Source organism: Epinephelus fuscoguttatus, linkage group LG20, assembly GCF_011397635.1.
Source record: "Epinephelus fuscoguttatus linkage group LG20, E.fuscoguttatus.final_Chr_v1".
Lineage (NCBI taxonomy): Eukaryota > Metazoa > Chordata > Actinopteri > Perciformes > Serranidae > Epinephelus > Epinephelus fuscoguttatus.
This window is the reverse complement of record NC_064771.1, coordinates 29,928,338-29,955,323: the sequence shown is the minus strand read 5'-3', so window position 1 is coordinate 29,955,323 and position 26,986 is coordinate 29,928,338. Positions and strand designations below refer to the sequence as shown.

Sequence of the window (26,986 nt, the reverse complement as noted above, 5' to 3'; positions counted from 1 at the left end):
ATGCTAACCAAGCTAGTAGCTAGTATTAGGGTCAGCTCTACCCTCTTGTCCAAATATGGTCACTTCTGGCTCCAGAAATCCAAAATGGCAACGGACAAAATGCCAAACTTGAGTCTTCAAAATAGCAGCCCAACCGACGACCGCACGGTGGCTATGTCCATCATTTTATACAATCCATGTGCCTTGACTAACACATCAACAAGTCTGTCATTACTTGCCATATAAAGCAACGCACACTGCTACACACACACACACACACACACACACACTCTTCCCTAAGGCCTTGACACATCCTTCATCCTTTTCACCATTGACCTTCAGCTTATCAGGTAAGAATAGACAAGAAGTGGAGGTCAGACGTGTTCTCTAAACATTCACACCCACACAAAACAAGTCCTCGTCAGTCCCTTCTCCGGCCCCTGGTGTTTTCACTTCTTCAACCCCCCACCCATCCACCACCCTCCACTTTCTGTATCAACCTGCCACACTTCCTGCTCAGTCTGGCTCCCTGCTCCCACCACAGCTTCCTCTTTTTAAAATCATTATACCCACTGTGCTGTGGTTGCTCTTCTAACTGCACAGTTCAGTAAACCAGACGGGCAGCTTTCTTTCCCTCTCTGCTCGTGAATACAGGCCATCGCAATGGCATCAGTTTCCTCTCATGAATTGTGGATGCAGCAGTCTGTGAGGAGGGCGGCCACACCTGGAGAGGAACGCAGGGGAGGAAATCAACCATTAAATCTGATGGCAGTAGTAGAGATCCCCCACTGAGGTAATAACGCATCCAGATGGGAAAATCACAGGAGCCTCCCGGGCTCATCACAGGTCGTCACCAGTCGTCTGAGACAGAGCTGGTGTGTGGTCTGACTGTTAACTCTTGGAGCCATGATTCACTTCAACTCATTATGCAGCAACCATTTACCTATGCGAGTCCTCCGGTTGTCACCGAGGCCTTCTTTTTCACCAGTGGTTCCAAGTAGGCATGGTGTTGAAAGAACTTGACCACGTGGGCTGATAAAATCTGACTTTTCCGAGCTATTCCTTGCAGGGGTGGAGCAAAAATTCAGCAAAATATGCAAAAACTGTAGAGACAAAAGGAAGACCCCTCTACTGGAACGCACTGCAACTTTATTTTCCACAACAACATTTGGATTGTTTTGGCCAGTTAAGCAGCACTCTCTAGTCTGCAAAGCGCTCTAATAGGAAATAGTCAGTATTAAGTGTCTGCTCTGTAGGATTAAACAAAAAAAACAACAATTTATAGACTCATACAAAGGTAGTTCCTCTGAATCATCAGTTATAAAACCACTACAAATGTGTGGTGGTGTATGTTTCTGTTTTAGGGATAGATGGATGACGACAATAGAGAGTTACAAGTGCCATTTCCTTTTTTTGTAAACAGAACAGGAACAATGAAAACTGTCTCTGCATTGAAAAAAATAGCCATGAATTATGTAAATATTTTTCCAAACAACTCAAAGAGAAAGAAGGAAAGGTAGACAGATAGAATAATAAAAATCAAATAAAAGAACAGTAAATAATAAATTCAAAATAAATACATTAATTTTAAAAAATGTTGTGGAAAAAAATTATATAAATAAATAAAATTAAAATAAATGAAAATACATTTTATTTTATTTTTTATTTCAGTGAAAGGATAAGGCCGGTGCTATTCTATATTTTTATGCCTCCACACCAGCAACAGCCGTGGCTGGAGGCATTATTGTTTCAGGTTGTCTATCTGTCTGTCCATGCGTCCCATACTCCTGCACAAGATATCTGAAGAACACCTGGAGGGAATTTCCTCCAGTGTGGTAAGGTCCAAGGTCACTGTGACCATGTGCCAAAACATGTTTGGCCATAAGTCAAGAATTCATACACTAAGTATAACAAAATCTCACACAAATGTCAAATAGAATAAAATGATGACGTGATGACATTTTATATCCAAAAGGTCAAAGGTCAGCTTCACTGTGACATCATGATGTTCTGCAACATTACTTTTCTTGCCATGTCTGGCCCGTATCATAACCAGATCCCCCTCTATAGATCATATCTGTTCTCCAGCAGCTTCACTGGCTTCCTGTTAGATATCACATCGATTTTCAAGATTCTGTAGTACGGAAGTACACGGATTTGGATCCAATCACATCACAGCCGCTGGAAGCCAGTGCTAGTTCTATTGCAACTTTCCTATGGGAATGTCCACAGACGACAGAGTCAGCTAGCATGCTGACGTCATTGGCGTCATAATCAAGCCCCTTCATATCTGTCTGAACTCCATATCTACACATCCTCCCGTACTCTTAGATCCTCTTCTGCACTCCAGCTCACATCACCATCTGTCCGCTTGACCACCATGGGTTCTAGAGCCTTCAGCCGTTTTGCCCCTCCGCCTCTGAAACTCTCTCCCCCACGACACAGGCAATATTGACTCCCTTTCCACTTTCAAATCCCGTCTGAAAACGCACCTTTTCAAGCTGGCTTATTCGGTCTGATATAATGGTGACACACACTTGCACTGATGATGACTTCATACCTAGTATTTATAATTGTGATTTTTGTCAAGTCATTTTATTAAGTTTTGTTGTATATTACGGAATTGCCTGATTTTATGATCTATGGATACATTGCTGCCTGTTTTTTTAACTGTGTCTTGTAAAGTGTCCTTGAGTGCTTTGACAGGCGCCTATAAATAAAATGCATTATCATTATTACTACCCAACACTGTAACTCAGGAACAGATGAGAAGTAATTGGTCAGATACTGAACTGGTGACACTAATCTTGGGTGTCCACCTTGAAACTGTGCTGATTGTACAGATCCTCTGTGCTGCTGGGTTGAAGATGAGTGTGGAGCGTCCATGTTTTAGAATTTGTAGTTTCTTTGCAGGAGCATCCATATTTGAAATCTTGCCTACTGTCATTGCTACATATGAGTCTGGACAGACGTGAATGTAAACTACAACTTGATTTGTTCATAGAGGCATATAATTCTGAGACGATCATCTCACAGAAATACTTTTTTTTTTATTAGCAAGATTTACTCAAACACTTTTACGTAGTGAATTAACCGTTCACCCAATGCAGTTATGTAGCTTGTTGGTGTATTTCTAATGTTTGGAGAACAGTTGATCTTTATGGTAGAGGAATTAGGTTTGGGATACACAAGTAATACATGTGTCTTTTGATAGGTAAGAAAAATACAAAATACCCCTGGACGTGTTCCTTTAAGTAGATTCCTCTGTGTATTTATACGTCAGTGTACAGTTGTTAGTCTATCAAGAATATACAGGTTGCATAGCAATAAGATGGCACTGACGTGCTTGCATGCCTTGTGCATGTTTGTGTGGGGTTGCATGGTAACTACTGTGTTTGCAGTTTGATACAAGTTCAGTGGAGAAGCCTCTGAGGCACTCTGGGGGCTCTATTATATTACCTACACAAAGGAGGCAAATGGATACTGTATTAGATACTTAGACAGAGGAAGCAGAGACACGTAGGCAGCCAGGCATGCAGCAGATGATAATTGTATAGCTTTGTTTATGTTATCTGGTCTCAAGTGATTATCTGTGAACCAGCGTTGAAGTTGATGTTTTCGTGCACACATATACACTGATTTAACTTTCCTCAGTTTTCTTCCTCACATGACCTGCAATCAGCCTCTCCTCAGCCCTTGTTTGAAATCTCCCATGCAAGCATTACACGTAATGGACGGTGGGCTTTTGGTGGTTAAGAGATGTTCCAGGATAGATACCACTTCTTGCCACCTGTTTCCAAAGTGCACAGGTAATTATTCTCTGTCTTCCTATGATGTCTCACACCACACACAGACGCAGGAAACAACACAAGCTGCTTCTGATTGTGACTCTTTGAAAGATTATGTTAACAGGAAGTTTTCTACCTCAGGATTTGTTTTTAACCGTGAAAAGGATCCACAGTGGCATGCAAAACTTTGAGCACCCCTGGTCAAGATTTTGTTTACCAAGAGTAGTTAAGATGAAATGATTTCTAAAAGGCATGAAGTTAAAGACATTTCTTCAATATTTTAAGCAAGATTACTTTTTAATTTCAATCTTTTACAGTTTCAAAATAGCACAAAAATGAAAAAGGCCTGAAGCAAAAGTTTGGGCGCCCTGCATGGTCAGTACTTTGTAGCACCCCCTTTGGCAAGTATTGCAGCTTCTAAACATTTTTTGTATCCAGCTTAGAGTCTTTCAGTTCTTGTTGGGGGATTTTCACCCATTCTTCATTACAAAGGCTTCTAGCTCTGTGAGATTCTTTGGCCATCTTGCACACACTGCTCTTTTGAGGTCTATCCACAGATTTCTTATGATGTTTAGGTCGGGGGACTGTGAAGGTCATGGCAAAACCTTTAGCTTCCTTCTCTTGAGGTGGATTTCGAGGTGTGTCTAGGATCATCGTCCTGTCGTAGAAGCCATTCTCTCTTCATCTTCAGCTTTTTTTTCAGATGCTGTGATGTTTGCTCCCAGAATTTACGGGAATTTAACTGAATCTATTCCTTCCTCTACCTTTGAAATGTTCCCCGTGCCACTGGCTGCACACAAGCCCAAAGCATGATCCATCCATCTCCGTGTTTAACACTTGGACAGGTGTTCCTTTTTGCTCCAATCATACCTTTGCTCATTGCGTCCAAACGGTTCTATTTTAACTTCATCAGTCCACGGGACTTGTTTCCAAAAAGCATCAGGCTTGTTTAGATGTTTCTTTGCAAACTTCTGACGCTGAATTTTCTGGTGAGGATGCAGAAAAGGTTCTTCTGATGACTCTTCCATGAAGGTCAAATTTATACAGGTGTGGCTGCACAGTAGAACAGAGCGCCACCACTCCAGAGTCTGATAAATCTTCCTGCAGGTCTTTTGCAGTCAAACTGGGTTTTGATTTGCCTTCCTAGCAATCATTCCAGCTCCCTCAGAATATTTTCTTGGTCTTCCAGACCTCAACTTGACCTCCACAGTTCCTGTTAACTGCCATTTCTTAATTACGTTACAAACCGAGTAAACAGCTTCCTGAAAACACTTTGCTATCTTCTTATAGTGTTCTCCTGCTTTGTGGGCATCAGTTATTTTAGTTTTCAGAGTGTAAGCAGCTGTTCAGAGGAGCCCATGGCTGCTGATTGTTGGGACAAGGTTCCAAGAGTCAAAGTATTTATAAAGCTTTGAAATTTGCATCACCTGGCCTTTCCAAACGATTACTGTGAACAATCCATAGCCCTAACAAGCTAAATATGGTCTGAGACCCTGGCAAAAGTTGTCATGATGGTCCTTTCTTTTGTACAAAACAAAAATTATACACCGATCTTGCTTAAAACGTTTGTTCATCTATAACTTCATGTCTTTTGGAGATCAGATCATCTTCTACTTACATAACTATTCACAGTAAACAAAATTTTGACCAGGGGTGCGGAAACTTTTGCATGCTATGGTACATCCTCTACAGTACAAGGAAAATGAAATGCAGAGGATGGAGGTGTGCGGCTGATGTGGTGGCTGCCAGTCATGTGGTGGTGCAGGGGAGGGCAACCGCGCGTCTGACAGGACAGGCGAAGGGTGTATGGACTCTGGCCACCCCCCACTCTGTGATCAAGGCTCCCAGTCGCAAACTTCCAGAGTGGGACGAGGGGTCATGAATGCAGGGCTTTGTCCAGTCCGTGGTCATCACATTCCACTGGAGCCACTCTGTGGCGCGCAGCAGAGCGGAGGAGAGGGCAGGCCAGGGCAGGAGAGGACAGGACAGGGGAGGACAGGACAGGAAACACTGTCCAGAAGCTGTGCCTGTCTCACTGTCATGCAACATGAAGATCATATCAAAGAGACATGGTTTATCTTGAGGAAGTAATCATGTTTGTTCTCATGGTGAATTGTATACAAATGTGAAGTAATCCTCTTAGTGTGTAACTGCCTCAGCTCAAACCATCCATCTCTTTGCTTGAAACCCGCCTTGTGTTTGCGTGTTCTACAAAACAGCACCTCTACTGGTCAGTCACAGGTAGTGGGAACTTCTCTATGTGCATGAAGTCCTTTATGTTTTAATCTCTGACTGGGGTTCTGCCAGTGTTGGAAGGTATGAGTCATGGGTATTGGCGGAGTGGTTGCGACTGACACAGAGAAATGCGCCTTGCTGCAGCTTATGTGTACAGAACAGAACAGCCGAATTATTGCTTTTCATTAAAGGGGTAGTTTGGATCTTTTGAGGTGGGGTTGTATGAGGAAATTATTCACAGAGAGTGTATCACCTACAGTAGATGTTGGTCAGCACGCCTCCAGTTTGAAAAAGCAGACAGAAGTACAGACACAGAAGCTGAGCAATGTACTGCTAAAAGGGCTTTAACTTCCATGGTGGTACTCCAGCCTGCTTATCCAAAGTAAGAGCGTACCGACTGATATCTACTGTACGTAATACACAGACTGTGGATAAGAACCTCATACACCCACTTTCAAAGATCTGATCCATCTCTTTAACTCCTCGATTAGTGCGCTGATGTCCTCTCCATATTAGATTTGTCTGTTAATTTGTCTCCTAACAACCTTGGAAAATCTCCATTTTCATGCTTTGTTACCAGTAGTTTCACACGTATGTGAGGTTTTTTAAAGTGGCCCAAGTATCTCTAAATTCTGTTAACAAATGTGCTCTGAGGTTACCACTGTCCTGGTGCTTGTAATTGTGGCTATTTCGGGCCGAACGTTTATAAAGGGGAGAGAGGTCTAATGTTTCCGTGCTGACTCAGGAGTTGAATTATTCACCCTGGGCGTGTGTATTTCTCCCACACATGGACCTCCACCCCAAATTAGGGAAAAGGCAGCTTGTGCTTGTCATCTAGGCAGGACGGGAAGGAAACATGTATGATAGAAACCTCAGATGGTTGTACAGTGACTCATGATCATGCAAGTTATAGTCAGAGGAATATCAGAAGTCTTAATCATGAGGAAAGGACCTGGCATTCCTCACGTTGGTGCCACTTAGGAGTGAGGGTGTGAAATGAGGCATGTTCAACATGTGGTTGGCTGATGTGCGAACTACATCAAGCATCCAAGCCAAAAAGACAAATAAAGAAAGGAGGGAAACGAGGAAGTTAGTCTCTCTGTCCTAATTCCTATGCTTCCCCTTTATTTCCTCCTCACGCACTGTCCCCCCCGCCCCCCTTTTCCATTTTCCTCCCCCATCAGTCCCTTTAATCACTTGTTAAATGTTCCACAGTTCTGTACCCCTTTTATAGGCGGTCGTAGTCTATGTCCTCTCGCACAAAGAAGTGTCTGTCAGTGCTGATGGGAGACTGTGCACAGCTGGACCTTGGCAGCATGGGAACAAGGGTTGGAACTGGGACTGGGGCTGCTGGGTCCAGATGGACTCTGTGACTGCGGCTGTTTCTGCCACACGATTAACAGCCTTCCAAACACACCGTTGTCTCCAAGAGGAGAGGCCTGCCACCATTAAAACTGAGGGCAGAACAGCGCTCCTGTTCTTCTTTGGCATGAATGTCCCACTAAAGTTTTTGCTGAGTTTGGACGTTTGATGTGACAGCTCTTTTTATTACATGTTGTTTCAACAGACTCTCTGAGTCTTTGCCAGCAAAGTGTGGGAGCTGGAATCAGGTGCCACAAAAGACATGTTTCTCTCAAAGGGTAACTTTGGTCATTTTTAACCTGGACCCCATTTTCCCATGTTTTTATGTCTAGATGACTTATGGGAGAAACAGTTATTGAAGTCTGTCCAGTATTGAGAGAGAGGGCTGCGATGTAACCACTCGGGGCATGCTTGCACTGTCAATTTATGTCCACTAAAAGTTCTTGTTTTTGCCACTGACAGGCTCAGATTGTTATTCTTAGAGTCTGAGAGCATTGTGGAGAGGATACCTACTGAGATGGCCCATCTTGGTAAAGAGTAACATCCTTTTTGTTTAACCAGAAACGGCCTCGAAATCGCTATCACCACACCCACCAGACGCCATTCAACTCTTTTTTTACTGTTCGAGTCAAATTTGACCCTAAAGCCCCGTTTCCACCAAACACTTTCAGTATGGCACCTTTGGAACCAACAGTAACCCTTCAGACATGGTACCTGGGCCCTAGCGTCTCCACCACAAACAGTCCTCTTAAATGTGGGCGGGGTTGTTGTCACTCACTGCTCCGTCCAGCACTCACTGTATTTCCTCCTTTATCAGTCTGCACCTCGTTTATCGTCCACAGAACGAGGCTGCACGCCAACATTTTCAGAACAAAATAAAACAGGCTGCAGTGAGAGTCTCTCTCCATGGGATATTTAAGAATAGTAAGTTTGTGCATTTAGTCCTTCTCAGGCAAGCTCAGGGGTTTAGTGTTGCTGGAGCCCACAGGAACAACACTCTACGATGCTTTTTTTTTTCCCTCTGAGTGAGGATTAGAATATATGCATCTCACATAATCCTGTCGCAATTAATAAATATTTTTAAACACTTGAAGATCCACTCATTACTAAGTGTGTGTCATCCAAGAGAGACAATAAAAACTTAAGTGATGGTCAAAGTTGTCACAGTGAAATTTAAGGTGTGCTGATGCAGTCACATTGTCAACTCATACATTGAGTAACATTACAAGTTAATGTTCCACCTTAAAAGTTGCCGGCAGTTGGCCCAGTGAATGAAGTTATGTTTTCTCAGACTCCAGCTGCTGTGAGAGGCAGCAAAACGTCCTTTCATTTTATAGTTACAGTTTACTGATAAAACAGAGTGACTATCCTCTACTGACCAATCAGACTGCAGTGTTCACAGCTCCACCTTTTAGTACCAGATCTGTGTGCTGGGTACCCCAACAGAGGGGGGACCAAACATGGGGATGGTACAATAACAGTTTCAAAAGTTAATGTTCCCATTAGACACGTAGACAAAAAAACATCTGTAGGGTCCATGTTGAAAAATTCCAAAGTTACCCTTAAAGTTAATTCCCCAAAAGCTCATTGAACACTGTGAACTGGAAAAAGATGCTCCAGACTTAGTTTGACGTGATCTTGCGAGCATGTGCACTGTATAGTGACACTAGGTATGCAGTACACATACATATACACAGCTGCGACTACGGCATTCCTTAGTTGTGCATTCTCTTTGCGCACAGCCAAAGGTCAGAGTGCATCGAGTGAGATATCAGGTGGATTCAAAGGCATGTACTCATGTCAGGCCTTCAGAGAGACACACCCAACTGCAATGTAACCCTGCCGCTGCCATTTAGCAGCTTCTAATCAGACTTAGAGGATACATTGTTAGCATGACATTTTTCTATTCTGGTGTTTGCCTGTGTAAGTATTCTCCACAGCATGTGTGAAAAAGTGAGATTTACCCCCAAAGTGACCTCTGTAATACACGTAAGAATGGCTGGTTTGTGGTTTCTTCAGTTTGAGTGCAGTAAAGCACCATTGTCCATTGTAGCTGCGCTTTTTCCTGTGTAAATATACAGCGTGCACTTGACCACAAAACAAATTTTTGCATAAAACATAACTGAAAGCTCTCTCATTTGCGCGCACACCCTGTCTGAATTCTTCTCTAATAGCTCACTCTGGCCAAACAAAAGGCCAAGGAAGATTCAGATTTACTGCCACAAGGCGGAGAAAGGCATTTAAAACCATGGCTTTTTTGTTCAGAGGCATTTTCCAACCCCTGCACCCTCCCTCCCCCTCTGAAATGCCAAAGGCATCTAGTTGACAGCTCTTCACAAGCTTTCAAATTGTTCCCCTTTTCCCAAATTTGGACTCAAGTAGAATGGGGCTATTGTCAACTTGTTTAGCGGGCTTGAGAGAAATTCATTTATCTTTCCTGGCAGCTTAACCTTCTCAAAGATGGACGCAGTGGGAACTCTTCATTTTGCTGAACAATTTTGCCTTTCCCACTTTTCTCTCTGGGCCTCTGGATGTAGGATGCGTTTATCAGAATCAAACTGTGGGTCACCAGTATGACATTCATTCAGAAGAGATGCCAAGACATCATAAATAGAGCAGGCATGTGACAATTATGGCCACATGGTTCCCAATTTGGGCATTACACAGAGAGCTGGGCTGTAAAAATGTCTCAGCGGTATTTCAAGTAGCAGCTTCTGCAACCTATTAAATCCCCAACCTGGAGTATCATATTAGCTCTCATTAAAGCCCATTCTAACTATTATGATGATGTTTTAGTATGCATGCATGTACTGTGTGGCCATGTCAGGTGTATGCGCCACGTGAGGGGTGCCAGTTAGCCCCTGCATGGCTCTGGTGGGTCTGCGGCAGCTATACACCCTCATCTTGTGTGTGGACAGGACGGGCTGCAGCAGCTGGGAATGCACATTGACCTCAGTGGGAGGAGCCAAGGTCAGCAAAAGTGAGGTGAAAAAAAAGAAGATCGGACCTGTTGCACTGTCCAGAAGTTGGTGTTTGGAGGTAAACGGGCCTGACCCTAAAACAAACATGGAGGAAGAAAGCCGCGATGCTTTTTTTTCTAACTTGCAGCTGATCCCGTATTTTGTTTTCAAACTATTTCAGTCATTATTTTACCACAGCCTACTCCAGAATTAGTTTTGCCTCCTCATCTTTGATTGGAGGACCAGTTGTTGGGAAATCTCTGTAGTAAACCAACAATTAAATACCTCCCTAGATTTGCTAAATAGCTGAACTGTCAAGAATTTGCAATATCCAAACATATTTATCTCTAGTAAACACTTGTCACTATTTCAGTTCCTTCTGTCTCTAATCCTCTCTGCGACTGCTGCCAACCATCTGGGTCTGTGTGTGTAACACAAGCTGCTGTGGTGAACTCTCAGTTGTTTAACACAGCTTTTTCCATGCAGCGTTTGGGGCGACCACCCAAGGCCTCTGACCACACTGCACGTTGCTTCTAACCAGAGTGGGAAGCAGAGGGAGACCTTCGATGTGTTACCGCCTCAGTCCTTTCTCTCTCCTCATTTCCCCAGCGCGGGCATCACGTGCCCACATAGTTGATCCTGGCTGCTGAGGACAGCAGGGCACAGCTGCACTCGGGGCTGGATTTCACCCTCCTCACGTTGGAAAACCTCTTCGCACTCTCTCCCTGGACAGCTGCAGCCATGGGCACACTGGCGGTGATGCGTTCTGCATTCACTCGGTGGCTTTTTAGACTCAGTATGGTGAAGTAATATGAGGGGATGGTCCTCCCTTAGGGAGCAGCCACACCTCTGCCAGTTTCATGCATTTTTAAGTAGATGCACGGCCGCTAATGCACTATCAGACAAAGACTTTTCCAGATGTGCTAACCACATGCACAGAAACATGCATACATTTGCATCATCAAACACATGTCACCGCTTTTCCAGTACTTACCGTTGCAGTATCTGTGCTCTGGGCCGTCTCATTTATCACGTATCCAAACAGAGGTGGAACAACAGTTTAGATCAGACCAAATTTGCTTGTAGGCATTTGACTCCAGAATGTTGATGTATTTCTGCTATCCAGATATTTGGGGCCAGTAATAATAATGACATAGTCAGACCAAGTAGAAATGTTTTCATCTGCAAGTCAAGTGAGTCTATCTATCGTTCGTATCTAAAGGTTCTGTATGCTGCATTCAGAGCATTAATGTAGCAGCAAACTATTTGCTATGTCGAGATATAGTGGAATGGTGTCCTGAGCAGAGAATGAGGTGTTGTAATCCAAGTGTCTCTGTTCTTTGTTGTGGTAGACAGTCCAGCTGTGTGAGTCCCGTATGTGAATCCTGCTGGCTCGCTAATATCCAACATTTAATACTGCACTCATACTGCAGTTACAGGGAGTTACTGCTGATAATGGTGACGGTATCATCGCAAATTTGTATAATGCCCATCCTCCGGTTCCCCCCTATGTTGACACCCTAAACTCTGTCAACACTGTTGCCGTTGTTAGCACCATTAGCTGCTAGCCGCTGGCTCAGCCACATCCATGTTGAGAACAAGCAGCAACCCCTGGGGCTGAAAAATGAAATGCCAAAAATTGCAGTTCCTCTAACAGCCACTTGAGGCTGACTCCAGAGGCAAGTCAATCCCCATAGACCCCATCTTAAAACACCCAACTTTATAGCAGAAATAAACGTGTTTAAACTCGATGTCGGCTCTGCCTATCATTGTGAAGCAGAGTTCACTAAGCATCGGATTGTTCACCCACTAATAGGGAACGTGAGCTGGGTTTAGACCATCGTGAGACAGGTTAATTTTACCCTACTGATGATGTGTTCAGGTCTTAAACGGAATGAAAAACGAAGGTGTCTTCAGGTGGGCTAAGGGAATTAGGGCTGCGCCTGATGAAGAATTTTCCTTGCCAACCAATAGTTGTCATTTAGGGCCATTAGTCGACCAGTCGCCCGCATGTTTACGATATTAATTTAATTATTAAATGATATATTTTGGTGGTTTGAGCTGAAGGTGTGAGAAAGAATAGTATCAGTAACATTGTTAACACTGTGCTACATTACAGAGAAATACAAACCGTACTAATGAACCTTCATTAATATAGGCCTATATTTTATCTCCAAGTGCACGTCACACACTGAGCAAGCCGCCTGTTAATGACGCTGTGGGCTAATGGGCATGTAGCTACTTCATGTTTCAGATGATACGTCATGTTTGTAGTCGACCAATGAAGATGAGTTTACATATCACCTTGGGTTCGTCCTTCACCTTCTCAAAATGATCCCACACTTTGGATTTCCTGCCCGACATGTTATTAACTAGCCTGTGGGATAACCGCAGGTACCAGCCCTGGAAATTAGGGGCCGTACACATGCTGCGTCTTTAATTGCCTAGAAAACACACACAGTGCTACTCTTGTGCCTTTTTAGCACCAGCTTTAAAGAGCGTGGCGGCAGGTTGTGTCTGAGGTTTCTAAGCAACCTTAACAAGCATCATACAGCCTATTTACCTGAAATCCTGAGTGCAGAATGGATCTTCCTCCAGATGCTGTTTAGTAGTTTAGTTAAGTGTGTAGGCCTGTCGTCTGTGGGACAGATCAGACTGAATATTTACGGAAGAAGGGAAAGATATCTGTCGGCTGTGATTGGTTTGTAACCTGACTCCTGTCCGACTGCTGAGCGTGGCCACTTCCTGTGTCTATCAGGGGGCAGCCATAGAGGGAATATGCATGTTGGAATATATCTGCATCCATGCACAGGGCAAGAAGAAAGGCTCTGTAACATTTTCTTGGCTGGTGCATCTAAGCTTCTTTAGTATTGTCTGTGCGTACAGTATCCATTACTTCAATGACAGAAAGCTTTTTATTGGCTCTTAAGTTAAAGAATGCATGTTGCTTTTGTTTACAGGCACATTGCTGTGATTACTGTTTCTATACCGGATACATAGACACACACTCTGGTCTGAGAGCTCAGCAGTCCTCGTGTGAGCCGGATCTGTGTATAAAAACCTAATCATAATCACAGCGTCTGAACAGGAAATAAATCACATTGTCTCCTCTTGTCCTTAGAAGGTCTGCAGACGAAGAACTGTTGCATAAGTGATTGCATGTACGAGGGAGGTGCTGCTGCTGCTGCTGCTGCTGCTGCTGTTTATTAGGTGTACTTTATTAGCCATGGCTCACTGCTATCCTGGCTCCTGTCCACCATAGCAGCTCAGTGCCCCCTGTCTGCTAAGGCAAACAAAGAGCTGCTATGTGTCACATACACAGTTTAACTGTCTCACCAATCCAAACCCCCACTATGCTTCTATCTGCCAGTGCTGAGCAGAGAAAACGATGAGCCCGCCCGACACTCTCCCACCTTGCAAATTGATATCATACCACCATCCTACTGCGGTTGTTATTGTGTCTGCTCGTCTGCAGAGTCTACCGACTCTGTGTGTACAGTCATTTCAATGTATACACACAACAGTCCAATGAAGCAGCTACAGTGTGATGTAATATAACATCACTCTCCTCCCCTTGTTTGCAGAAGAGAATCCTGTGGGTGTGACTGCCATGAGCATTAGGGGTGGGATGAGGCTGCAGGAGCTTCTAGAAAAATGCTCTCTGGGGGGAATTTTAGGACGAGGGAGGAGAGTAGAGGGCATTCGTCTGGCTGGAGAGGACTGATGAACTTGGATTTAGAAAAGGAAGGAGGGAGTGACTTAGAGGATAAGGAGGGGAAGGAATACGAGGCAGGTGGAGAGATCTGCAAAACAAGAACTGTGCCAGAAAGAGTAAAAATAGGAAGAAGACTGGCATTGATGTAAATAAGAGGACGCAAGGAGCAAATTGTCACCATGAGAGAATGCCAGACTTTAGATGAGAGGGCTCGAGTCACTGTCAGTGCACTGCCCCCTGTATTTCATATGTGGGAATGAGTGGAACACTGGTCCCTTTGTCTGCTGCCCTCTTGTAGCTCTCGGACTATTTCAGATGCACACTGTAGGTGATGTAGGCAGGCCATCGCTGGGGCCGAGGCACAAGGCGAGGCTGCTGCACTCATGCTTTCAAGTTGTGGCTGAGAAGAATGACAGGCTGCTTTTGTTGTCTGAAAATCCTGGCACCAGACATTACATATGAAGGTAAAGGTCCAGTGTGTAGGATTAAGGGGGAAATAATGACAGAAATGGAATATAATATAATGAATATGTTTTCTATTGTGTGTAATCATGTGAAAATAAGAATTGTTGCATTTTTGTACCTTAGAATGAGCTGTTTATATCTACAAAGGGAGTGGGTCCGTGTACACGGAGTCCACCATGATGCACCAACATGTTCTTACAGTATCCCAGAAAGGACAAATCAAACGAATGACGAAAAACGAGTGTCCCCACGTGTGTCCCATTAATTCTCAGCGGACTGAGGGGGTTTCAGGATACTGTGATAATTCTGGCTCTCTCTAATGTTGTTGTACAGTTTGAACAAATGTAACCAGTATTTTCAGTCACGTGACTTTTAGGGAGAATTTATTTCTGGATTATACTTAAAACAAAACAAACACGTAGGCCAAATGAAACTTTTGTAGCACTTTGTGGCACGAGCGTGTCAAAGCATCGAAGAAACACTGATTTGTAATGTGAAACTGTGTTATTCATGTTCTCATTCCAATTCTTCAAGTACCAACGCTTTGTCAGTGAGTCCTAAACGTATGACATGCTAGGAACGCTCCAGCATAACTTTTGGACATTCAGGGACGATGTGTCAAATTATGCTTGTTACATGTATTGTGTCCTTTCAAAATACACTTGTTTTCACAGAAGTTGTTTCATAGAAGTATAGTATCTGCTTGTAAATGCATACAGTCTTTTTCAGAATAAACTTACAGCGTCAGTAAAACATTTTGTTCAATTCCTTAATTCCTTAAGTTCAGTCAAAAAAAACATAATGGTTTGACTCAAGCTAAGTACGATTGTTACTAAAGTAATGTCACTAGCATAGTATGCTACACATACTAGCATGCTATGTTGTCATAAACATAACTCGATTGACTTGGTTTCACACGGGACATGGACAACAGTCTCCATGGTGAAAGTGCGGGTTTGTTTGGCTCATACACTTCCACTCCCACCTGCCAAATTTGGACTTTCTTGTTCGGCAGTAGCTCAGTCCATAGGGACTTGGGTTGGGAACCGGAGGGTTGCCTGTTCGAGTCTCAGTCCGGACCAAATATGGAGCGTGAACTGGTGGCTGGAGAGGTGCCAGTTCACCTCCTGGGCACTGCCAAGGTGCCCTTGAGCAAGGCACCGAACCCCCCAACCGCTCGGGGCGCCTGACCAAGGGCAGCCCCCTCACTCTGACATCTCTCCACTTTGTGCATGTATAGGTCCTGTTTGTGCATATGTGTGTGTCTTTTGGACCTGTGTGTAATTGACAAGCAAGAGTGAAAACATTGAATTTCCCCTGCGTATCATACCACCACTAAAGCAGGATTTATACTTGTGCGTCTACTCAGTGTACCCAAGGCATAGGCTTTGCGCCATAGCCTGACCTGCACCTCCGCAGAAATGTTACCTCACACAGCGGCAATGCAGACGTCCTGTGTTTGTAAACTGAAAGCCATTTCCCTCAGTGGAAATTAAGCTTTTAATTACTTTTACTTCACTGATAAGAAACAATAAATCGTGAACACAATAAAGCCTCCACAGAAATAGCATTTAATGTGCAAGAATTTGTCTTGGCTTCATACGAGTAGAGGAAATCTCCAATAGTCGCTAGGTTAATTTATACAAATATAAACGTGTGTAGTATAAGACAGTTGTTTGTCAGTGAACCTTGTGAGTTGTAATGGAGCTGAATTTTGTAACGTTACCTTTGTTAAATGTTGCTGTTGTCCCTGGCTTCGTATGAGAAGAGGAAAAGTCCACTAGCTGCTATGCTAATTTATACAATGTAAAATGCCATAGGCTTGTGCTAATAATGTTAGCATGTTGTATTTGTGGGGAAAATGTGTCCAGATAAAGACAAGTGTTTGTCTGTGAATTCTGTGAGTTATAGTGAAGCTGATTTGTGTACTTGTGTTTGACATTGTCTCTATTAAGCCATGTTTAATGTGTGTTTAATGTGTGTTTTGATTCAACTTAACTTTACAGCACTTCACAGAAATCCCACTGCCGACTAGTGTTTTGAAGGTGTAACTGCAGAGTGACACAGACACACCACTGCACAAGTATAAATGCTCACAATGGCGTAGGCTGCACATAAAGCTGACACACAAGTATAAATCAGCCTTAAAGGTGCCTCTTTGTGATGGGTCTGCCACTGAGGTCCACTGGCAAAGCGTTGGTATTTAACAAGTTGAGAGTGAGAACGGGCTGTTTTGCCGGTTTTAATCACCTGGTCAGTTTGTTTTGGAGAGGACGAAACCTCTGCAGATAATTCGGCTGTTTCAGCTGGTTGCAATCCTCACCGCTAGATGCCACTAAATCCTACAAACTAGACCCTTAAAGGAGGACAAACAGAGAGAACAGAGGATGCCAGTCAGAGGCCTATACATTAGGAAAGGAGAGAGAGAGCACAGGGACAGAAAAGGGAAAAAATAGTAAAATGGTAGAGGTGGGGAGAGGGCAAAGATGTCTCAGATTTGGGAGCTCACTGAGCTTGAGTTACCTGGTCTATCATTAGAGCAGTAATGAAGAGCAGACAGGGCACCCCTGACAGGGAACGCTACTTTCCTACAAAGGCAAACATTGTTTTAGAGTCCTTAAGTAGGTAGACACATGATGGTAAGAAACTTTGATGCATGCAATTAAAATATCTCTGTTCCGTACCTAGACTGAGGGGATGTATCCGTACATAGAAAATCCACATGAACATACGCTCAGTTCTGCTCCTGACTGTGATTAAGATGAAACATTTTTATCTTGCAGATTATTGTTGCTTTTAAGGGTGCATTATGTCGTATAAAGGAGCAGGACCTAATCTCGTGGTACTGCCATAAAAATGTCCTACTGAAGGTTCAGGGCATGCATGGCCTCTTTATTCTGTCCTTGATGTTGATGTTCAAGCCATGTTCAAAATGACAAAGAGAAAGTTTGCTTCTTACAATCTCATTTCCTGACTCTAAATCCTGGTCTTGCATATCCCGTAACTGTGCATATAAAACAAAAGAAAGGAAGTCAAGAGGCATCCTGTGCTGCACTGTACAGTATATACACACATACTGTACACATTGTTTTCCTTTCATGCACAGTATGTGTGAGGAAATATAGAAGAACGTTGTTTCCTGAATTGCGCTTGAAGCTACTGTTGTGCTTCAGGCATTTAGCCAAAGCATAATTGCATCACTCCACTGTTTCAGTGGTGTATTAGTGCTTGCCTTTTATGTTGTTGAAAATGTAAATTTTTACAAGTGCTTCTTACTGTTGTAGGTTGCAGAGTAACAAAAACTTAATTTATTATGCAGATTGATGCTTTGTGGAGGGCATTTTGTGACATCAGCAAACATTTTATTGTTGTTATTTAGATGATTTATTAACTCAGACATCTGAAGGCCTCATCTGATTAAGAGTAACTCTATTGAATTAAGATTTGGCCTTAAATAACCCTCACAGAGTCTTAAAGGGACATTCATTGATTCATTTTCTGTAACCACTTATCCTGTTAGCGGTCGCAGGGGGCCTGTAGCCTATCTGAGTTGACACTGGGTGAAAGGCAGGGTACACCCTGGACAGGTCACCAGACTATCACAGGGCTGACACATAGAGACAGACAACCATTCACACTCACATTCACACCTACGGACAATTTAGAGTCACCAATTAACCTGCATGTCTTTGGACTGTGGGGGGAAGCGGGAGTACCTGGAGAAAACCCACGCTGACATGGGGGGAACATGCAAACTCTGCACAGAAGGGCTCCCCCACCCTGGGTTTGAACCAGGAACCACCACCATACTGCCTTAAAGGGGCAGTTCCCTCCAAATGCTGCTGAAAGCGCCAAAAAAATACATTTGAAAACTCAACAGCAATGTCTCTTTCCAGAAATCATGACCCAGTTACTCAGGAACTATTTTCTTTCTGCCGAACTACACCCACCCGTTAGGCTATATTACCATGCAGAAGGAAGCGTGCATCTACCATAGACTGTTTAAAACAATGGACATAGCTACTGTGACGTCACCAATTGGTTTGTGGACTCCTGAGCACGGCATTTCAAGCTTGGTAAAGCCATCTTAATTTCGTGAGGTCAACATTCTGTTTCCCTCTTTGTATCAGTCTGGACTCGCTGCCACCACAAAAACTTTCCAGTAATTAAAATCCAATCAGGGCCAATTAGGGATCCGCACCATACTTTACAATGTTAGCTGCCAATCAGGGACTGCGTTGAAGTTGATGACGTCAAATGCTGGTCGCAGCTTGCAGAACAGTAATAGCAGGTCCCAAAGCAACAAGTTCTAACTCTAATGTCAGCAGAGTAAACACAGCAATAAATGAAGTTATTGTACGGCGCTTTGAGCACCACAAGCTGAGCGACATCTAGTTCCATTAAATTGGAGAAAAGGCGGACATCTCTACGGCTGACATCTCCAACACTTGGCAACTCAACTGTCCCTTTAAACCTTCCTCACAGACAGACAGCTGCTTAGACACCGACAAATCCATAACTTTCCATTTTGTGTTCTCTCTGTTTTATAAGTGGTTTTGAATTATTAAGCCACAGGCTGTTGTCAGGCATTAGAGTGTGTCTTTTTGATGAAGTGTATGGAGACTAAAAATAAGTACTGTGGATGTTTTTATTTGAAACCGCTGATGGTGGAATGGAAACTTTGCATAGCGGGGGGGGATCACAGCCAAATCGGCCTAATGTGTGTGTTTGTGTTTGAAATGAGAGAGGGAGAGTGAACAAGAGGGAGGAGTTATTTTCTGGACATGCTAAAGAGGAAGGTGCTGCCCCTTTGACCTGACATATACCAATGTCAGTCAACATGGCTGACACACCCAAATGCTTTAAATGTCAGCAAGTGACCGTTTCCTGTTGAAACTCAAAATCACATCTGTTGATTTGAGTAGAATGACAGTTTCTGTGAACAAAACGTGAGACTTAACATATTGTAGTTGCTGGACAAAAATGTTGGCTCTTTTGCGTCCAATGTTGCTAGGTTTAGGAATGCTGCTGGCCTTTATTGGTGCCAGTTCTGGTAACACCCAAAGCATGTGAAGCACGCCAGGCTGGGTGGGCTCGCCATTTATAAATACACCCCTCTAAACGTGTCCGATATTCACTGTGTGGTTTTTACAGCCACATGGTTTGACGCTCAAATAAGATGAAGAGGAGGCTTACGTGTATTTGCATTCATCATGTGCTTGTATGTGCATGTGTCAGGGCAGCCAGTCAACAAGATATCAGACAGGTCGCCGCTATAGTAAGAGTCGTCGTAATTTACGCTCCCTGGCTGTGTATTTAGAGCCGGTGAAAAGTATCCTGGCTTTATGCAAATATGCTTCACATGCAAACACTGGATGTGTTTATGCAGTCAGAGGTCACATCTACGCCTCGGCTGGGACGACTCAATCGATTTAAAGGAAAGGTTACGTTTTTTTTTTTCCACGTCTATCTTAATACAACACTCAAATGCCATATGTACGTTAAAAGAGTTGTTGGTCATTGTCGTCATTCCTCCTGTCCTTACTGCTCCGACGTGAAACCTTCACAGGGTTCAGCTGAAGCTAATATGATGTTTCAGCAGTCTGAGTTCTCCAAATGAAGTGTAAGTCTTCCAAACTTAAAGTCTTTGTGGTAAGAACTTTCCTCTGTGTGTTTCCCTTATCAGTGTTGGCTAAACTTTGCAGTGTAGGTATGGACATGATTATTCCTCCGGTTTGGACAGTAGGAATAATCACCGCAACCAGTAACTCTCTCATACAAACAAATTTGAACGCAAAATACCTCTACACAGCACTTCATAGATGCTTCAATGATTATCCGATCATCCGTTTGTTTCGGTTTGCCCCCGAAGTGTGGTTCGTTTGGGCAGGTGTGAACACAGCAATCACACTCAGGTGTGCACCAAAACAACCGGACCAAGACCTTCTTGAAGAGGTGGTCTCTGTCCAGTTACAATTGAACTCTGGTGCGGTTCGTTTGTGGTGAGAACGTGTTCCGACTTGGATCTGAACCAACTGCAGTCACATGACACATTGTTTGGGTTAAACATGAGCATGTTACAGTCCTGGAGGATTATTAATGTGCACCTCCTCCTGTACTGCCTTAATATGCACATTCAGCACATCCAATGCATCAAAACATTGTTTTCTAGTTGGAGCCGCGCCTCGTTTTCAAACTGTATGGTTTGACTAAAATGAACAATGACAGCAATATAGTCCACGATGAGCAGCGCTAACATCAACCTGCGTAGTTGTCCCTCCATTGTGACATTAGAAAGTGTCACATTTATCTTGCAAGTGTACTCTTCTTCAACGTTTGCTTTACTTCCTGGATTTTTCCCACATGGAAATTCTGACCAATCAAGAGCAGCTTTCTCACACAAGGCATTTGATCTGGTCCGCTTGTAAATGCTGCCGTGAGAACACGAACCAACTCAATTATACAACTTTGTATCAAAGTTAGTTCCTGATTCAGACCAAAGCAAGACAGCTCTAGGTCTGAAAGAACCCTAAGTGTACACTATAGTTTAATCAACTCCAGTGAGAAAAACAGTGATGTCACATCACTGAACACAGGAGCTGTTGGTCTACCACTGCCTCAAACAATTATTTTGTTTTGTGTTATTGTGTGACTTTGGTGTGTTAAAGGGTTAGTACAAATTCACTGAAGTCACACAATAACACTAGCAAACCAACTGATCAAGGCAGCAGTAGACCAGCAGCTCCTGTGTTCTGCGAGCTAAAAATACTGTCTTTCTCAATGGAGTCTGGTGGCTCTGACGAAAGTATGGATCGGGAAACTGAAGCCATTAATGGCTTTCCCCGTTGGAATGGGCCTTCCAATGTAATGGTAAGTGGTGAAAATATTTGCAATATAGCGGACACTTGTTGGTTCTACCTCTGCCTCCCCAAACTGGGAAAGCACCAACTGACATCTACTGTAGGTAATCCATGGACTATAGATAAATACCTCATACAGTCCTTTTTCAAATGATCCGAACTATTTCTTCTAAGTTCTTATGAAATCAAATAATGTTTTTTTAATCGGGTATGTCTTGCACTGCTCGTCACCTACAGGCCAATGTCTGTCCCAGCAATGACCAAAAAAAAACAAAACGTTGATTTATAGATATTCTTAATGGTAATTCACAGTTGGTCATCTCCTGGAAAACACTAAAAAATGTTGATGACTCATTCAGCACTAGTTAGTGTATGCTTAATTTGTGTCCAATGAAATGCTAACAGTATAGACACCAGCTTACCATTGGGATGCATGAGCTCTACCATTCAGATGAGCCTCCATCTCTCCTTCACCAGCAGCACTGCGTTGGCGATGGTAATGGTGAGAAGTTCTTAACAGTAGAGAACAGACTGTCCTCATGGCTGCTCTCCATGCTGAGCTAGTAGCTACTGTGACCCCATGATGCTACTGTGAAATTAAGGCGGAGGGGCCTTAATGCACATTCAGTGCTATTGGCTACTGTAAACGTTAATCAATATCTGCGACAAGTCCTTCCGTAGCTTCCTGTTTTTATAGGAAAGACGTCAATATACAGAATCAGATAGCACGTCCGTAGCTGTTTTATAGGAATTTAAATGATCAATAGGTCAACAGGACATTCAGTAGGTCGAGCTCATAGTGAATTTTTAGAGCACCCTCTGCGGGACATGTAGGTGAACAACTTCAAATGGTCTGTTGTGCTGTAAATTTTGAATTTGAACAGGTCATTACATTTCCAATATTCAATCAATCCATCAACCATATCTCACTCCAAAGTCAAAGAAATCCAGTGCTTGGGCAGTGACTTGCAGCATCAGACACTGATGAAAAAAGCTGCCCTTTGACGTCGGCATGATACGCAGCTGGTTGCCGTTATAGTTTAATGGTGCTCGGCAGCATCAGGGGGAAACACAGTGGGACAAGAACGAAAGTTAAGGCGGCAAAAGTCTGAATAGGGCGGATGGGAGTGGTGGTGGATGGGTCCAACAAACGCCAACTTTCACCCGAGAGAGCGGTGTTCCCATCCCGTAAGATTATAAAGCCATACCCTGTTCCTAAACCCAACCATGTGCTTTTGTTGCCTAGACCCAACCATGTGTTAGTTGTTGAGGAACAAAAAAAAAAACGTCAATTCGCGTTGTTGTACTGACATAGTGCGTTTATTTTGAAAAAGCCACTAAATTTCCAGTGAAAACGGAAGTGTATAGTGAAAGAAGACAGTACATGTAACAGGCAGAACTTGACACGGTGCCAGGGCCGTCGCAACTGGACAGGCAAACTAGGCAATTGCGCTAGGGCCCCGAGCTGGAAGGGGGCCCCCAGAGACGGCTGACATTGGTCCATATCAATGACAATATGATGGAACCCCTATAGACACTGCAACAATGACAACACGTTGGAATTCCCCCTAATGGGGCCCCCTACTAGTTGCTGCTTGAGAGTGGCTAAGTAGCGTGACCAGACATCCCGCATTGTGCGGGACTGAACAGCATTTCTATCTCTTTTCACGCGTCACGCAAATTGAGACCATGTCCCGCATGATTGGTTGGAGTGCCGTAGTACTACGGTATCTCACAGTACCACTACTGTGGGATAAGTTCAAAGTCCAATCGCAAGAGGGTGAGTGTCCATGCGGCGTCCAGTAACGGCGCACGCTGGTCAGTAACGGCGTGCGCTGGCCACCTGGCACTCAATATGCTGCTTTCATGACTGCCCAGAAATACCTGAACAACCGAGCCGTGGCGGCACACAGGTATGTGATGTGTCAGAGGAGAAATGAGCCGTTCACATTTCTGTCTTTGTGGCAGGTAACAGCCCACAAACCTCACCGCACTTTAGGGACTGTTCTTTACTTGTCAGGGGAGGAGGGTGGCTGGTTGATTTTTATTTTATTTATTTATTTTATTTTGATCCCCCCTGTGTTCATCACTTATTGATGCTGTTTTTGAAGTATGAATAAGTCAGTAAGTAATTTATTCCATTGAAATATCATTGATGTATTATAGAAAAGTGATTGATCTTTTTATAAATGACAAAAGGCACATCTGCCTCATTTTTGCTGTGGTATCATGATACTACTCAGAACCGTGATACTTTCACTGGTATCATACCATGGGTCCCAATTTTGGTACCGTGACAAGTCTCTGATGACTAAACTTTGCGCTGGGGGCGGGTGTCCCACATTGTCCCTCACAAACCTACTCCTTGTCCCACATTTGGTTTATTGGGACCTGGTCACCCTAGAGGCAGGGTTGGGGGGGCTCCAAGGTGCCTCTTGCCTGGGGCCCCCAGAGTGTCTTGAAACAGCCCTGCACGGTGCCCAGAATGTCAACAACCAAGGCAGCCAGGGTACCTTTCATGTCGTATCTGGATGTAAAAGGTCTACGACCAGACATCCATATGTGACAAGGTCGGAGTGAGAATGTGTTGAATCCATGCTTTCGAACAAAAAATAGCCTTAAAAAAATAGCCTTACAAAGTACATTTGTGGGAAATTGCAATGTTGAGATTCTACGGAGGCGTCTTTGTTAAGGCAGAGACACAAGTTATTACTATGATAGTGATTTCTCTTTACAGGGAAAGTCATTACTTGTATATTTCCAATTAATCAAACACAATTAGCTTTAATAAACCCGTGGATGCTGCTCCTAGGGTGTCATATTATCTGTTAATTGCTTATTGTCTTACACTCTCTTCAGACTGCTGCTGAGTGATTATCTGAAAATGGGTGTTAATCAAGCCCCATTTTAATGCACAGAAAGGCATTAAATAGATTTTTTCAATATGAAAATACAGTGTAAGAAGATCAGTATGCATTGTCTGAATCCATTTGGCTGAGAGCATACAATAAATACTGTCGGGTCATAAGTTCAACCTAAACAAGTTAAACTGCACTCCTCCAAAATAGCTGCTCTGTTTCCACGCCAAGACATCAGCGACCCTTTGACCTTCTGCAGCACCGCTAGGAATGTGCAGAGGTGTAGATTTAAGGCTCCTGAGTCAAGTTTATCTGAGCAACACCTCTGTCAGATATTTGTTGAGTAATGTATACCTGTTTGGCATGTGAGTGGAAACTTGACAGAAGGTAGTTTGCAGCCAGTGTTCAATAAGTGTGTGTTGGAGTAGTGGTATGCAGAGTGAAAAGTGCGCAGTGTCAGGACATTTACTGCAACACTCTTTCCATCTGACAGTTCTGTGATGAGGGCAGACATTTTTAGAAGTAAGGAGGGAAACAACAAGACTGAAGGTGAATTTCTGCCGTTAGTCTGACTGTAGCTGAACATGTCAGCTCTACTGTCATGCAAACAAGGAGCTGTGCGGTTTGCAGCTTTTTCCTGAGATGATTCTTATAGTGTTTGAAGGAGCAAAAACCCTTCATAGTATTTCTTTTAGCTCATCAGAGAAATTGTTTTCAGATGTATTTGGGGTTTTGAATTGGAGGATACATGCAGTGCCCATGTAAATAAACTCTTAAAATAAAGTAGAGGTGTGGGATTCCACTGTGTGTGGTCCTCCTCGTGCAAATGTCTTTGCCACTTGCACGCCTGACAGAAAAGTTCCTGGAAATGAGATAGATTGAGGCTGATCGTCTGAATTCCTCTGTGGTGTAACAAGCTTCTGCATCGCTCCTTATTCTTGCCACCCTATAATTCTGGTTAATCATTCAGATACTGTCGTGCATAAGTGATGCCGTAAGTAGAAGTGTGGCCCCTTTAAGGCAGAACAGTTGAGTGTGCTGGAGAGCTCTGCTGGAGGTTTTTTCACGCTCACATTGAACAGTGACGCTGTAACGGTTTAACTTCCCACCAACTGTTAACATCCAGTTGTTGACTAAAAACTTAAAGTTCACACCAAAAACATCAACACCTCTGGCCTGAGCCAAATGCTTCACAATAAAAGCACCAGTGGTTCCTTTTTGATTTGTTTCATCATAACAATGCTTCATTTAACTTTATAAGAATCGTACTTTAACTTTATTGTAATAATACTTCATTGAACTTTATTTTAACAGTACTTCATTTAACTTTATTATAACATAACTTTATTCAACTTTATTGTAACAGTACTTTATTTAACTTTATTGTAACAATACTTCGTTTGGCTTTATTAGAACCATACTTTACATTTATTGTAATAATACTTTATTTAACTTTATTGTAACAGTACTTCATTTAACTATTTTAGAACCATACTTTATTTAACTTTATTGTAATAATACTTTATTTAACTTTATTATAACATAACTTTATTCAACTTTATTGTAACAGTACTTTATTTAACTTTATAACTGTACTTTATTTAACTTTATTTATGTCAACAATACTTTATTTAACTTTATTGTAATAATGCTGTATTTAACATTATTTTAGCAGTACTTAATTTAACTTTAGTATAACTGTACTTTATTTAACTTTATTTATGTCAACAGTACTTAATTTAACTTTCTGATAACACTACTTTATTTAACTTTATTTTAACAGTGCTTTATCTAACTTGACTATAACAGTACTTTATTAAATTTTATTGTAATAGTAGTTTTTTTTTTACTTTATGTATTGTAACACTACTTTATTTGAGTTTATTTATCATGACAATACTTTATTTAACTTCAGTATAACAGTACTTTAATTTTATTTGTTGTAAAAGTATTTCATCTAATTTCATTGTAACAATATTTTATTTAACTTTGTTACAGTTGTGCTTTATTAACTTTATTGTAACAGTACTGTATTTAGTTGTTTACCATTTTAGTAGTCTGTAGTACAGTTTAGAAGAGTTTTCAAAATACAGAGATATTTATCATGTATGGCCATATAGCCTAAATATAATGTGATATAACTTATAGGCCATATTAGCCAGCTCTCCTGGCCTTCACTAATGCTTGTTAGACTTCCTGTTCTGCACCAACTCTCCAGTGTCAAAAAGTTTTTAACTGTAACTTTGCACTTAAAGACGGCCCCTTTTTTCTCTACCGCCAGGCAAAACCATCCAAAGAGCCAGCAGTCTTCTGGTGATGCATGACCGAGGAGGCCAGCCGGAGGTTTGTGAACGGCCGGCTTAATGGGCCATTAATCTGCCAGTGGCTATGACCGCTGTCACTCAACACGGGGTCTGCTTGGTTTGCTAAGTAAATGTTAGGGATTAGGAATTGAGGCTATAAACGGTCACAAAGGGCTCCTTTTTCAAGTTTTTATTGCACACTTACAAAAAAGAAATAGAAAAGAAGGCGTCGTCAGGAAGAATTCACTGCCTTACACATAACGCTCCTTGACTTTGTATTGCAGTATTTGTTTTAGCTCATAGGCCTGCACTGTGCTGAGGAGGAGGAGGAGGAGGATGAGGAGGAGGAGGATGAAAAATTCACATAATCAAATGATGGTCTAGCCCTTTAGATGGAATTGCTCTTGGAGAAAAACCCAGTGATTCAGCACTGCATCCTGCAGGAAATCCAGAGGAGATGT

At 42.8% G+C, this 26,986-nt stretch overlaps 2 protein-coding genes across 2 annotated transcripts in view; one reads left to right on the top strand and one right to left on the bottom strand.

Annotated features, from left to right (window-relative positions):
- Positions 1 to 26,986, top strand: part of rpl38 (ribosomal protein L38) — a 1,062,689-nt gene that overhangs the window by 202,963 nt on the left and 832,740 nt on the right. The gene's annotated exons all lie outside the window — the stretch shown is intronic.
- Positions 18,110 to 26,986, bottom strand: part of cdc42ep4b (CDC42 effector protein (Rho GTPase binding) 4b) — a 59,635-nt gene continuing 50,758 nt past the window's right edge. The window contains exon 3 of the transcript XR_007448087.1: positions 18,110 to 18,183. The gene's annotated coding sequence lies outside the window, so the exon portion shown is untranslated. The remainder of the gene's footprint in view (positions 18,184 to 26,986) is intronic.